Source organism: Arvicola amphibius, chromosome 1 (assembly GCF_903992535.2).
Source record: "Arvicola amphibius chromosome 1, mArvAmp1.2, whole genome shotgun sequence".
NCBI lineage: Eukaryota > Metazoa > Chordata > Mammalia > Rodentia > Cricetidae > Arvicola > Arvicola amphibius.
In genome coordinates, this window is record NC_052047.1 from 196,448,972 (window position 1) to 196,464,124 (window position 15,153).

The 15,153-nt window shown below is 48.5% G+C and overlaps 1 protein-coding gene across 4 annotated transcripts in view; it reads right to left on the reverse strand.

Moving 5' to 3' along the window:
• Ablim1 (actin binding LIM protein 1) overlaps window positions 1-15,153 on the reverse strand; it is a 170,188-nt gene that overhangs the window by 79,286 nt on the left and 75,749 nt on the right. Inside the window, exon 1 of one of the 4 annotated variants that reach the window (XM_038317702.1) lies at window positions 1,877-2,276. The exons of the other annotated variants lie outside the window; for them this stretch is intronic. The gene's annotated coding sequence lies outside the window, so the exon portion shown is untranslated. Of the gene's footprint in view, window positions 1-1,876; window positions 2,277-15,153 lie in introns of those variants that run through there. 4 annotated transcript variants of the gene reach the window in all.

The following is a 15,153-nucleotide window of genomic DNA, read 5'->3' on the forward strand; positions in this document are numbered from 1 at the left end:
ATATCAAAACACCTTTGTCTGCAGAATGAACAAGCTGTGGTTCCTCCTTTGCTTTGTAGGAAGGCTCACAGTGCGAGTTTCTTTTTCTTGTTAAATAGTAGTTCCCAGGATGCCTGACTTCTACACAACACAACACTGACAAAATACCAGAGGGCTTTGAGGGGAAAGGGAAAGGAGATGCCTTGAACACACACACATACACACACGCGAGCGCGCACACACATGCATGCACCCCTGCTGCAAATACGAGCCAGACAAACCCAAACCAAAATGATCAGGCTAAAATGTCTGTCCAGTTACTTTCCTTGGATTCTGCAGAACTCCTTCAGGTTGGTCACCACCCCCGCCCCCAACCAAGGACGTGCAGCAGGAGGCCTCAGAGAATTCACCAGAGCTGAGGTTCACAACGGGGTGCTGGAGCCCCACTGGGAGTTTCTGGCACTGTCTGGAGACAACTGAGGCTATGACTGCAGAGGGATTTCTGTCACCTGGCAAGTACAGACCAAACCTGATGTGAAACATCCTTCAGCACAGTCCCCAGCCGCAAAGAAAGACTCCAACCAAAATGTCAGCGGTGCAAAAGAACCAGGCTGAAGAACCCTGGTCCAAGGGCTCTGTGGACCCAGGCAGATCACAGGACCCAGGAGGTTCAGATAAGCTACTGCTAGCCGCAGGGGAAAGCCCTCTGAGGCCCTGGTGCAACTTTCCCTGTGGCTGTTTGATGAACTGGGGACACTAAACTCACTGACCCGTGAAAACGCTGAAGCCACCCACTTAAAACATCTGCTCACCACTCCATTCCCAGGTCTACAGGAGGCCTGGCACAGAAACGGTCTCAAAAGTAATTCATGCCTCTGAGTCTGGCCACATCAACGGCTGGAAGCACCTCGCAACCCAACCAGCCTTTTGATCCACTACCGAATGGCAACAATTACATTTTAATTAGTTATTTTTCATTTACTTGTCAGAACCTGTTTGGGTCATCCAAACGACTTCATATCCTCTTAACATTCCTCTGCAGTCTCAGGGAGCAGCTCAGATTTCTAAGCCTCTGCCCGCCCTCAGCGGGAGCGCTCATCCATTTCCATCACAGTTGGGGTCACTTTCTCGCCTCCTTTCCTCCTCAGAGCCAGCACACCACACTTTAAACCATCCCCCTCCCCGCACACATTATAATACACTTTTGAATGCAACTGTCCCAACAGCTAGGTTTTTAGGAAAACTACTTTTATTAGGAATACTATTTTTACTATACAGACTAGACTCCTCTCCCCATGAGAGGTGGTGAGAGGTTACACACCGAGGGCTCCTTCAGACTGTAGCTGAAACAAACAAGACCACTCTCCAAACACACTGATCTTCAGTCACAGTCCCGGGAGGGGGGTATACTAAAGAAAAGGACAGTAGGGTTCCAAGTCACCTTGCCACCAAATGCCCTCAACCGTGGCTCTAAAGTACTTTCTTTTTCTCAAAAGTAAATTCCTCAGAGCTCTGCAGCCCAAAAGCACACACACAACCAAGCCAAAAGCCTTAAAACACTTTTTAAAAAAAATTCATGGGAGTAATTGCACGAAACACAGCTCTTGTTTTTAAACTCCCAACAACCTCTGGCAGGACCTGCCTAGTCTCTTTAGATCTCTATCTGAGAGATAGATGGTCCATGGTTCAACTATGTCGCAACAGAAAAAAAAAAAAAAAAAAAAAAAAACCAAGAAATAAAAGGCATTCGGGATAATAGAATAAATAGAAGCCTCTGTTGCTACCAAGCAACCCAAAATATGTGGAGCTTCCCAGTGGCCCCCAAGCCTGCCCAGGAAGCCAGAGATTTAACAACTGCCTCCCAAGGTGAAGGACGCCTTTGCAATGCCCGCTTTACCTTGCACTAGGGTTCCTTTGGGTTTGACCCTGTTCCTCAGCTCTCCTGGGCGACAGGACTGCTTTGGGCTGCCAGCTCAGAACACTCTGGAAATGCCAGACCTCAGTCGGGTAGACTGAGGCCTCCGCCTGTCTGCTTGCAGGCACGCCTGGCTTACACACCAGGCTTCTCTGGGAAGCTAGGCTGCAGCCAAGGCATCTCTCCAGAGACTCACACAGGAAACCAGAGCAGTTGTGGCAGGCTCCTCGGTCCGCTCACCGCCTCCTCTGCTTGCTTCACTGACTAAACACACCAGCCGCCACGACGGGCCAGTCCATGTTCCAGAAAAGGAGGGGGGTAGACATTCTTTCTTTCATTAAAGGCAGGTGAGGAAAGTACCATTTCTTCACAGCCACTCACCATTAACTACTTGTTAATCTGACAGTCATGCTCCCCAGGACGGTCCTGAAATGAGACTAGGGCTTTTAAGCACTGTGTTTTAGGTTGGAGACAGGGAAAGGTGTGTGGCAAGCATGGCTTTCTCGTCCAAGTCGCTGCTTTGGAGACACGTTAGGAAGCTTCGCGCGAAAGTGAAATTAAACGGAGTTCAACTTTGGACGTGCATTCCAAACTGCAGAACTCTGCAGCGGGGCTGAGTGGAAACGCCATCTAAGGAGGACTTGTCTGTCAGCCTGGCTCCAACTTCTACTTTACGCTTATTTATTTGTTTGTTTGTTTGTTTGTTGTGTGTGTAGAAGGGTGTCATGGAGCAAGGGTGGAGGTCAGAGGACAAGTGGCAGGGGTCAGTCCCCCCTTCCATCATCATCAAACTTGGCAGCAAGCACCTTTACCTCGCCAGCTCTATACTGTGTTTTTAGTGCTTGCGTGCGTGCATGCGTGTGTGTGTGTGTGTGTGTGTGTGTGTGTGTGTGTGTTGGGGAGGTGGTGCTAAATGACTCCTATGTTCTGGGCAGTTTATACATATTATCTCATGTTCAATTAAAACGTTCTTCAGGAATCTCAGGTGAACCCGTGACAGAGAGATCACTGGCTCACATGAACACACAACTAACCAGAACCAGACAGGTCTACCAGGATGAGGCAGCTCCCTTTGAAGGACCCTTCCTTAGGACGGGGGCAAGATTCTGTATTAACTCTGGTCACCTTCGACAAGACAAAGATGATTTAGGGAAAATCATAGCAATTACTGGGCCATAGTGACCAACATATCAGAAGACCCTTCTCTACCCAATGGGATCTCCCTCAGCTGGTTGGCAGCAGTCCCAAGCAGTGCTGCAGAAATGTAAAAGTTTTGGCAGCATAGCTGAGCCTATGAGACGAAGATAAAGCTGTTAGCTGCACATTCTAATAATTACAGGGGTGTTCACCAGAGCACTAGTGTGTTTTCTCTAAAGAGCCAAAAGCCTTCATTATGGGGACAAATTCTCAGAGTGGCACCTGTGGGCGACTTACCCCAGAATTACAGCAGCTCTGAGCCATTAACCCACACCCCCCCAGGCCTCTCTGCTTGAACCCCCTACCTAGGCTATCTGGAGTAGAATCTGAGGACCGATAGAGGGGCCGAGCAATGGCTACAGGTAACACTCTCCCAGAAGATGCCAGCTTGGATTCTAGCACCCATGTCAGTAGTTGACAACCACCTGAGATGACAGTGTCCCCTGCTAGCCCCAAAGGCACCAGTACAGCATGCACACACACACATTGTAGGAGGAGCGGGCCACGTCCTGCCACCCAGCTAGCTTAACTACCCCGAAATAACCACATGGAAATTGTATTAATTAAATCACTGCCTAGCCCATTAGCTCTAGCCTCTTCTTCGCCAAGTCTCACATCTTGATTAACCCGTTTCTATTAAATCTGTGTATCACCATGTGACTGTGGCTTACTGGCAAGATTCTAACCTACATCTGTCTCAGGCTGGAGATTCATGGCGTCTGCCATACTTCCCTTCTTCCCAGCATTCTGATCTGTCTACTCCGCCCACCTAAGGGCTGCCCTATCAAAAGGCCAAGGCAGTCTCTTTATTCAACCAATGAAAGCAACATACAAACAGAAGAACCTCCTATACCACACACAAACACACACACACACACACACACAGTTTGTGTTGTGGTGACAGCACTGAGCATGAGATTGGCCCATTGCATCGCAAGTGCACATGTGCTATATCATGTGTATATACATGATAATGGACATGAACCACACACTTACATGGAAACTCATGCAGGTGACTCTTTCGCGCCATGGATCCTCTGGATTCCTAGCATCTCTGGTTGGGAACATGGGTAGCAGCCAATGCTTGTTAGAAGAGTGAAGGAATGTGTCCTTCACTGAGGACAATGGGCTCCAGTCACATAGCTGTAAGCAACCTTGGCATTAAAATTGGGCTCGCTCCCTATCACTTTTCAATATTTCCTGCCTTGCCTAAATGTGTATTATCTGTTTCTTGCCCAGATTTTACTCATGTAACTACCTCTGTGATCTTGAGTTGGGGAGAAAGAGAAATAGCCATCTTCAGGGCTTACTGAGAAAAAAAAAGCCAAATTTGTGAGTCTTTTCAAAAAAAAAAAAAAAGGATAAAAAAAAAATCACTGCCATGTGGAGTTTGGAGACTTAAGTAACACACCGGGGTGGACAGGCCTTGATGGCTCACTACAAACTGCCTTTCCAACAGGCAGGCCCCTGTTCGTCCCAGTGGACATGATTTGGAGAAAGCACGAGGAGAACCCAGTCAAAGGTGGAACCTACGAGAGGTGACAGAGAAACTCAGAAACTGGGCTGTGATGACGGCTGGTCAATCTGCAAAGTTACCCGGGATCACCAGATCATTCTTGACACGGGTAGATTTTGCAATGCATAAACAGAACGAATATTAATCACTGAGTAGTTGGCTAAACCCCTCTTCAAGGAGACTCCGTGCTAATGCCAAGGCCTCGGACGACCTTATCATCATCGTCCCCTGTAATATCCATCACAGCCACCATGAATCCAGGCCTGTCAGCTCCAATGCCAGCATTATGGAGGAGAGCCCAGCAGAGCAGCAAGAAGCCTGCAGGGGCTTGCACTAAACAAATTAGACCAAAGTGAAGCTTGAAGCGGGGGTGGGGGTGGGGGGTGGGGGTGTTAGTGGGCAGGGAGGCAGCTAAAGAACCATTTGTGTTACATGCTGGGTGCTGTGGAAGTTGCAGGCATGTGATTTTTCATGTTTTTGGCTGAAGGCCATGGGGGAATTTGTAACATGAAAACGAACCATCCGTGATCACATTGCTAACTGTTAGATACTGGTGAAGACCAACAGAGCACACTCTGTGGAGCCACGAGACACTGAGCTCATGGCCATAAATGCATGTGAAACCTAAAGTCAGTTCTAAGCATCATCCTGGCTCGGAACTGAATTTAAAACAGTGACCTATTTTATATGCACGTGTATTCGCCTGTGTGTGTTTCTGTGCACCGTGTGTATGGAGAGCCCAAAAAGAGGGTGTTGGTCTCCTGGAACTGGAGCAACAGGGTGTTGTGAATCACCATGTGGGTGCTGGGAACAGAGCCTAGGTCCTCCGGAAAAGAAGCAAGTGCTCTTAGCCCCTGAGCCCTTGCTCCAACTTCTTAACCATGCAGTGTAAATCATCTCATATGACTACCTCAGGAGTACAAGGAGTGGGGTAGGAGAAGGAGCAGACTCCTTCCAGCACACGGGCTTATTAAAGCTATTGGCCTTTACAGAATCTGTTCCTTTATATGTCCAAGAAATGAAAACAATTGATCAACAAACAACCAAATCATTCCTTGAGGCCCATCTTGCCAGATACTGCCTTGGACAGCTCATTCCTTATCTGATTAATGTTGATCAAAGCAATTCTCACCATCTCCATTTTACAGCTGAGGGTGCTGAGGCAGAGCCCAAGCTGAACAGCTCTAAGTGCAGCCAAACGAATGGACTCTAGTGTGTGTCACACAACCTCCCTCCTCCTGCCTCACTGCTGAGTGACACCAAGTCCCAGACTCTATTTCTGCTACGGAGACACATACAGTCTTGCATTTAGTTACAATGCGCATCGAGACCCCTTTGCGGGCCCAGCGACTCTTTATCAGGGGTTGCCTAAGACCATCTGAAAACACAGATATGTACATTATGATTCATAACCATAGCAAAATTACAGTTATAAAGTAGCAATGAAAATAATTTTATGATTGGGGGTCACCACAGCCTGAGGACCTGTGTTAAAGGGTCACAGCATTAGGAAGGTTGAGAACCACTGGGTTGCAGAGCGTATGGATGGTCTGTAGCAGGTTCCAAAGTCTGCCTTTGGGGGAGAGATCCCTGCGCCTGTTCATTGCCGTCAGGCTGGATGGGCTCCGGTCTAACCTCCCCTCCCGGCTAGCTGGCAGCCAAGGACCGTGTCCATCTGCCGGAGCTGGCACGACAAAGTCAGGAAGCTGCAGTGTCCAGGAAGCCATCACACTGAGGAGTCACAGAGTGGGAGGAGCCTGCTTCTAGAGCAAGAGAGCCTAGAGAGGAGGTTGGTATTCCATCTGGTCCAGGGGACCAAATGCTCCCTCCATCACCCCTGCAGCTCTTATCATCACTGTCTCACCCAGGGCACTTTTTTGGTGGGCTTTGGATGACTGTCACAAATTTAACACACTTGTGCAAAGAGGTGAAATAGACAAATGCCAAGGTCAAGGTAGCACGCCGGTCACAGGGAGGTCAACCTGAGGAGACACCTCTTGTGTTGCAAGTTCTTAAGAAGGGGAGGGGATTGCACAGACGAAATGCCTGGCAGAAGAGGCAGGCTGGTAGTGACCCGGTGTGGGTAGCTGCTCTGCTCTGGTCTCCAGCCATCCTTGACCCGCCCAGCGGATCCAAGTCATTCGTGGGGATACACTTTCCCAAAGAGAATGGTTCTTGCTGAACCCCAAAATTCAGCTCACTTGATTAAATCCAAATAGTGTTAGTCTCTGTCTTAGGGTTTCTATTGATGTGACAAGACACCATGACCATGGCACCTCTTAAAAGGAAAACATTTAATTGGGGTGGTTTACAGTTCAGCGGTTGAGTCCATTATCATCATGGTACAACATGGTGGTGTGCAGGCAAACACGGTGCTGGATAAATAGCTGAAAGACCTACATCTTCACTTGCAGGCAACAGGAAGTGGTCTGAGACACTGTGTGTAGCTTGAGCATATATGAGACCTCAAAGCCCATGGTGACACACTTCCTCCAACCAGGTCACACTGCTCCAACAAAGCCACACCTCCTAACAGTGCCACTCCTTTCAGAGTCCATTTTCTTCCAAACCATCACAGTCTCTAATGAAAAAAATGTGTGTTTAATTTTTAAATTTTTATTTTATGTCTGTGGGTGTTTTGTCTGTGTGTATATCTGTGCATTACTGTCTTGGTTAGGGTTTCTATTGCTGTGAAGAGACACTGTGATCATGACAACTCTTATAAAGAAAAACATTTAATTGGGGCTGACTTATAATTTCATAGGTTTAGTCCATTATCATCATAGTATAAAGCATGGTGGCAGGCAGGCAGACATAATCCTGGAGAAGGAGCTGAGGGCTCTATATCTTGATCCACAGGCAACAGGAAGTGAACTGCATACTATACTGAGCATAGCTTGAGCAAAGGAGACCTCAAAGTTCACCCCCACAGTGACACACTTCCTCCAACACGGTCACACCTTCTAATAGTGCCACTACTTCTGGGGACATTTTCTTTCAAACCACCACAACCACATGTATGGAATGGCTGCAGAAGCCAGAGAGGGAGCAATATCTCCCTGGAATTGGGGTTACGGACACTTATGAGATGTTATAAGAATGTTGTGAATTTTACCAGGGTCCTCTGGAGGAGCAGCCAGTGCTCTTAACCGCAGGGCCATCTCTCTAGTCTCCCTTCCCTTCCTATTTTGAGACAATCTTCTATTTAACCCTGGCTCCTGAACTCGTTCTGTAGACCAGGTTGGCCTTGAACTCAGAGAGCTGCCTGCCTCTCTATCCAAAGCACTAGGCTTAAAAGTATGTACCAGCATGCTGGCATGGAAAATAATTTTAAATAATAGTTCTTAAGCTTAAAACCTGATTGAGTCAGAGAAGAAAATAGCACATTGTTTTCTAATGTTTTCTAATGTTTTATATGCGACTTAAATTAATCAGTAAAATAAAATCATATGTTTAAAGTCAAAGAGCGGTAAGGAAAATGTCCAGTTGACTTAGCTCTCTGAAGTCAGAAATCACTCTCAAAAACAAAACATCTTTTCAACTCAAGATAAATACAAATTCTTTTCAAACTGCCATTTCCGGATAAGGAAGATCCTTCATTTGTTCTGACAGGAAACGGGGTGATTTTTCCATAAATATCGAATCTTTACTGCTGTGAACAGTCTTTGGTTCCCTTAGCAACACATTTCCGCCAGTGTAAATGCCAGAGAGAAAGTGAGTGGCTGGGGTAGGGGTGGGAGGGCATTTATCATGTTAAGAGATTTGCTCCAAGAGGGGCGATTCCCGCTGTTAGGAACAGAAGGGGTGAAGTTATTCTTTGCAAACAGTGTCACAGCTAACACACCACACAGGTCCTGTGTGGAATCTAAACTCAAGGTCACCTTCCGTTCAACACTCTGTATCAACCAACTCATCCTCTAGGGTCTGCGCCAGCTGTGAGTGGTGACCACCCGCAGTTCAGGAAGAACCAAGTTCAGCTTCCCACAGTGAGAAAGAACCCAGTGCCAACTGATCCACAGTAAGTTCAAGCCAGCATAGGCTACAGACAAAGATGATACCAACAAACATGCTATCAGTTCGACCCCTCACTTTTGTGCCCTTCTCTCTCTCAGACCTACCCAGTTAAACTATGAGAGAACAGTGACCCAGAGAAGGATGAACACAGGCAGGTAGGTACCAAGGCTACGTACTGATAATGCCAGGGTGCGTGCGTGCATGCATGGTGCACGCGCACGTGTGTGTGTGTGTGTGTGTGTGTGTGTGTGTGGTGTGTGCGCGTGCATGAGTGCGTGTGTACGTGCATGCGCGTGCGTGCATGACTGTGTGTGTGCGTGCGTGTTTGTGCGCGCATGTGCGTGCGTGCATACGTGTGTGCGTGTGTGTGTGTTTGGGTAGTGTGTGTGTGTAGTGTGTGTGTGTGTTTTTGTTGTTGTTCTTTTAAAACTCCAGATGCATTTCATTTATAGACACAGAGTAACAGTATCCCAGCTGTCATCTTAGGGCTTTGCAAAATGAGCAGATGCGTTTGTTTATACACATGCGTATGTATGTATACATTTAAGCTGAGATGCAAATTAGGTATCATAAAATTCACATTATTAAAATTCACACTTCAGCATTTTCAAATATATTGATGAAATTGGGCAACTATCACTGCTGTCTAATCCTGAGATGTTTTCAGCACTTGTCCCCAAACCAAAAGTCCATCACGGAGTACTGCCCACTTCCTTCTCCTAGTCCCAGTATGTCTCTGTATATTTGCCTACTCCATACAGTTCACAAAACAGAATCATATGACCCATGATCTTTTATGACTTGCTCCTTTCGTTTTCTTCTAGTGTTTTCAGGTCCTTCCACGCTGGAACATGGACCAGTATTTCACTTTTTTCCATGGCCAGGTAATATTCCATTATGTGGCCATACTGCTATTTGCTCAACCCATTTACAGTGAAACCATTTCAAGCCAGGCGGGGCGGTACCGTGGTCCCTAAACCCTACGGCTCCACCTGTGCCCATCAGTTCAAGTCCACCTTGGGCCACATAGCAAGAGCCCATCATCTCCAGAACAGAATGGAAAGAGGAAGGCGTCTCTGTAGTCCTAGCCGTGCATCCGTAGCCTGGGATGAGGGGACGAGGACGACCAGTGTCCCCGTTTTCATGGAGCCTCAGGAGATCGTCTAGAACATCTGTGACTCTGGAAGAGTCCCAGGCGAGAGCTCTGTGAAGAAAATGAGCCCTCGGGTTGGAGAGAGCAGTACTTATCTCCAGTATTCTCGGACAGCCGTGCCAGGTGTCCTGGTAGCCTACACCTGATTAACGAAGATGAAGCACCCTTTAGGCCTGACTCCACAGAAACACCACAGACGGCGAGCAAGCTCTTCGGGGCCGTCACACACTAGCAAAAATACAGCCATGGAGAAGCAAGCGTTCCGCTCCAGCCCCGGTGTAACGGGACGACTAATAAGACAGGCCGCTCACTCCGCCAGGAGCGGTAAATTTAGGTTCTTCAGCGAGCGATACTTCAGGGCTAATTATCTGACTGTGGACGGCAGTGCACAGAAGTGCACACGCTCCCACGTGTCCCCTCCTTCCGAGAATCGAGAGACCTGTTTTCTAATTTCAGTCTGTGGCTAATTAGTTCCAGATTCCCAGCACAAGATAGCGTCTCTATAAATGGAGGTCAGTAGTGATGGCCTTGACCACTTCACAGGCCCCGCTGTGAGAATTAAACATGTATGAGGCGGCTTGCAGATTTTAAAAATATTAAAAAAGTCAGGACACTGTGGTGGCTCACTATCCTCTGGGGCACAGAACCTCAACAGAGGGACTTGATCCTTTTCCCTTCCCCAATCCTCAAAACTCTTTGTGCCCCCTGCCCCAAAAAGCCCACATTGGTCTGAGGACAGAACAGGCAGGACACCAATTTCTTTCAACGAGGTGCAGGATCTCACCCCTGCTGCGCTTGTGCTGGCACACAGGACAAGAAAGCAAGGGTTTGGAGTGCCGCGCTGTTTTCTGCAAAGCATGTCTTTGAAGGTGACAAGCAGACCTATTGTGTAAATGGCGTAGGATAAGCTATGTTGCTCTCCCCAGGTAACAGACTAGTCCAAGACAAGACAACTCATGCATGGTGTGACCAAAAACTTACCTAAAACACCCACACCAAAAAGCACGGGAGAGGTCTCTAATGTGACTGAAGCATTGGCCCCCCACCCTATGTGAAAAAGCAATTTTTTAACCAGTTAAAAAGCCAGATAAAACAAAACCACTGGCTTTCAATCCTTTGGAAAATCCAGGGAAAGGATTTGACTGAATCCTGTTAGGGCTCCATTTCCCACCTGCTGGGAGTGGAGCAGGAAGGGTTTAAGAGCAAGCCTAAAACCTAAATCCCATCCAAATTAACCCAGCAAGACAGGATGGGGCCCTGCAGGTCTACATGGAGAGGCGGGGTGGGGTGGGGGGATCCAATGGAGTCTCACTAGGGCCAGGTTCTTCAGCAGCTGTTCAGAGAGTAGCACACAGCCCCACAGTGCCCAGGAAAGCAGGCAGCTGTTCAGAGAGTAGCACACAGCCCCACGGTGCCCCAGGAAGGCAGGCATCACCACTCATTCTGGAAAGACCAGCTTCTACCAGCAGGTGTGGCTGATGGGAGGAGGCCCAGGAACGGGAAGTCAGGGTGACCTAAGCAAGGGTGGCAGAGACTGTTTCCCACCCCTGTGTGAGAACCTTCCAGAAGGGACAGAAGAATGTCCCTGGGAACAGCAGGCTTCAGGTGTCTCTTTAGGGAAGGAACTTGGGCAGCCGGAACACAGGCTGGGACCACTTGTTTCAAATGGTGCAGGTGTCTCTTTAGGGAAGGAATTTGGGCAGCCGGAACACAGGCTGGGACCACTTATTTCAAATGGACCAAGACAGTGAGCAGTGACACAGAGTCTCCCTGGGGTGGTGGGGTTGCCAAGATGGCTTCAGAGAGAAGAAGGAGGGGACATGGGACAAGCCCTTTCCCTGGGCTCTTAGGACTTTGTTTACAGTTTGTAGTGGCTTCTTCACAATGAAGATGATGCTCAGCATCCGGAAAAGGGGTCTCCGGGAGGTATCCACCAAAGAGGAGGGGATTTGTAACAAAGGGAAGTCCCATACCCATTGGCACCCATGACTGACCTGAGCCACCTTGCAGCTTCCAGAGTGGGGGTGGGGATGGACAGGGAAATGGGGAGAAGAAACAGGCAAGGCTGAGACCAAGGAGAGTTCAAAGAAGGGATGGAGGTGGAATTGATCAACAAACCCTAGTACCTCACCCTAATTTGCTCCTGGACTTCTTAATAAAGAGGCAGGCCATAGCCATCTTCAGAACACCCTTTGGATGCATAGGTCAGTCCATAGGCACTTTAAGAAAGCTTAGATTTTTATTCACGTGTCTTTTGTGTCAGAGGGGCACGCTGGTGGAAGTCTCTCCTTCCACCACAGGTCTCAGAGATCTGACTCTGCCATCGGGCACAGCAGCAGGCTTCTTTCCCGCTGAGCCACCTCACAGGCCTCCTGGCAAACACTTCAAAGACACACTGTTTATGACAAGATTGCACCCAAAGACAAAGTCACTGTTGAAAAGTCACAGGAAGTAAGGGACAATAAAAAGAGGTATGACGTAAGCATGCCTGCCTGGACACGACAGGCCAGTCTCCAGACAAAATGAGCCACAGACTCGGACCCCTTGGAGAATTCACATACTGGAAAGCACAGGGAATTTGGGAGTCAAGCACCCTCCTGAGTCTTTGATGTACCTACATACCTTTAACTATCTCCATTAATGACAGGAGAGATGAAGTTAAGGATATTGAGAGGCTGGTCCAAGGTCCCCCAGAGTCAAGAGTAGATCCCGAGATTCCCTGTCCCTTTCTCATTAAACCACCTGGTGTCCACTTACCCTCTCCTCTCAGGCTGAAGAAAGGTAGGGGTGGGGCTGGGCTGGGGCTGGGATGGGGTTCAGCTGGTACAGGGCTCGTCCAGCAGGCATAACCTGAGTTCAATCCTCCAGCACACAGACCCCAGGCATGCTGATCCACTCCCATAGTCCCAGCACTCAGGAGAAGGAAATGGAGCACCAAAACAGTTCAAGGCCATCCTCAGCTACATAGCGAGTGTGGGGTTAGCCTGGAATATGTGAGTCCCTGTCCCAAAGTAATTCTTAAAAAACTCAAAGAGAAATGACAGAGGTGAGGGTGGGATGTTGTTCTGAACAAGATCTCCAGGAGAATCAGAGACAGAACTGTGTCTGGGACTGTCTTGGGGCCCTTGGTTGCTTGGCAGTGCCTTTAAGGGACCACGTGCAGGAGCCTTCGCTCCCCTCCAATATTTATCGTCTTCCCATAGTGATGCTTAGGTCGACTCTTGGTTTTCTAGAAAGGGATGAGCAAATGCTACCTCCACAGTGAGTCTCTGGGGCTGGGGGGGGGGGGTTAACTTCTTTAGAAAAGGTCTTCAGAGCTGTAACGAAGGCCTTGAGGAGACTATCTGAGTGATAGACATGACCTTATATGAAACGATGAGAAAGGCAGGAGGGCAACTGGCAGAGAGACTGATGCTGAGAAGCTTACAGGGCAGGTGGGGCACCTGGAAAGATGCAGACACAAGCCAAGGCATGCCAGGAGCACTAGAGGCTGGAGATCAGGAAGGACATTCCTCCAGCATTTGAGAGAACAATGGCCCTGATGATACATTGTTATAAATGTCTACATTCTAAAACCGAGAGAATAAATTGTCTTAAGCCACTACTGTTGCAGCCCATACTGAAAAGAAACTCATTGATATATGGATAAAATGAATGTAAAATGAAAAGAACAGGCTCATAGTTTTCAAGACAAATTCGCACGTACAATGTTTCATCAGCAGTGCCAGGGAATGAGGTTGGTCCGGCTTTCTCTTGGTGACCAAGCCCAGTTGAGTCACTAGCAGTCACATGTCTTGTGCTAACCCCTGCAGGACATTCTTCTGGGTCACACACCCATCTGCAGAGGACAGAGCCTGCTGGGCGGACCCCAAATCTAAGCTATGTGCAGCTACTCCCAGGCTGATGGATGCTGGGGTTTTAACAAGGTGCATCCCCAAGCCTACTCCTCAGGCTTTCCCTGACACCTGAAGACAGTTTGGGACAAGGCCCCTGCAGTCTCTGTGACTTCAAGCTGAGAGGGAAAACATGGAGGGACCAGCATGTCTTTAAAATAGCATGTTCTGGGATGTGATTGTATTTTATAGATTCCTTCCTATAGCTGTCAAGGTAAATGTGAGCACACACACAACCACACAGGCCTTTTCTTCCCAACTCCTTTGGGGAACACACTTCCATGTGGGGACTGTAAAAACTGTTGATTCTAGAACACAAGATCTTAAACTTGGGTTCTTAATGGAAACTGTATCCAGGAAGCGGTCACTATCCTTTTCGCCCCAGTCCCTGGCAAACGTCCGGCTGCTTTCTGTTGCTAAGTGTTAGGTACAGCACAGTTGTGGCCTTTTGTAAGGAGCTCCACGTCTGGGAGGTCTGGTCAAACTCCCTGCCTGTCATCTGCCCTCTTTCCCTTCGGGTTTGCCTACAGGGTAGCAGGTACCGCCGCTTCCCTTTAGGCCACAGAATAACCCATTTTGTTCATGCAAGCCTCTCCTGGGGCACAACGGAGCTGTTTCCGGCTCCCTCTACTGCCAACAGTAGGGTGGGAATGTGTGTACACATGTGTTTGAATACTCCCATTTACTCTTCCCATGGCACCATGACCCCAGTCTGTGACTCTGCGGCTACACCACTTAGACGCCTTCCCCGACCAACGAAGCCCAGACGGCTGCACATGACCCTGGAGGGAGCCTGCCCACCCCCACCCCACCCCACCTTCTCCAGGACTGTGCACACAGCATGCTCACTTTCTGTTCTTGTGTGTCCTGTCTCCTTGCCAAAGAGTCCCCGCATGTGCTTCTCTTTATTACAGAGTTTTCTTCCTCAGAAAACTGGGCAACTTCTCATGGCAAGACTCACTCCCTTATCTCCTCTGGACAAAGAGAGTCCACGGTGACCCCTCTCTGTCTCATAGGAAGAGCCTCTAGAGGGAATTGGGGAGGCTATTCTTAGCCTTTGTTGTGATAGTCCCCAGAGTGGTTCAGAAACACCTTAAAGACTCGCAGGATGAACACCCTGTGTCCCTAAAATGGACTCTACTGGCTGTATGGCATCAGCACCCAAAGGAACCAGGGTTTTCTCCAAACTTTGATCCCAGAATTCCTTGCTGCAGCCTCTCTCTCCCTCACCCAAGAGGAGCTGGTTAGGCCCAGAGGCAGGTGCTGCTGACAGGATAGTTGCTGATTAAGTTCTGGCTGGAAGCAGTCACACCTGAATTTGACAGGCTTCCTTCAGCTTGGTCACAGGGCTCTCTGAGTCAACAGCGGATGTGGCTTTCTCAGGGCAGGGAAATCAATCCCTTCACCTTGTATCTTCCCTTGAAGATTTTGAGCTTTTGGGGTCCACACAGGCAAACACACAAAGATAAACGGAGGATCTGCTGCC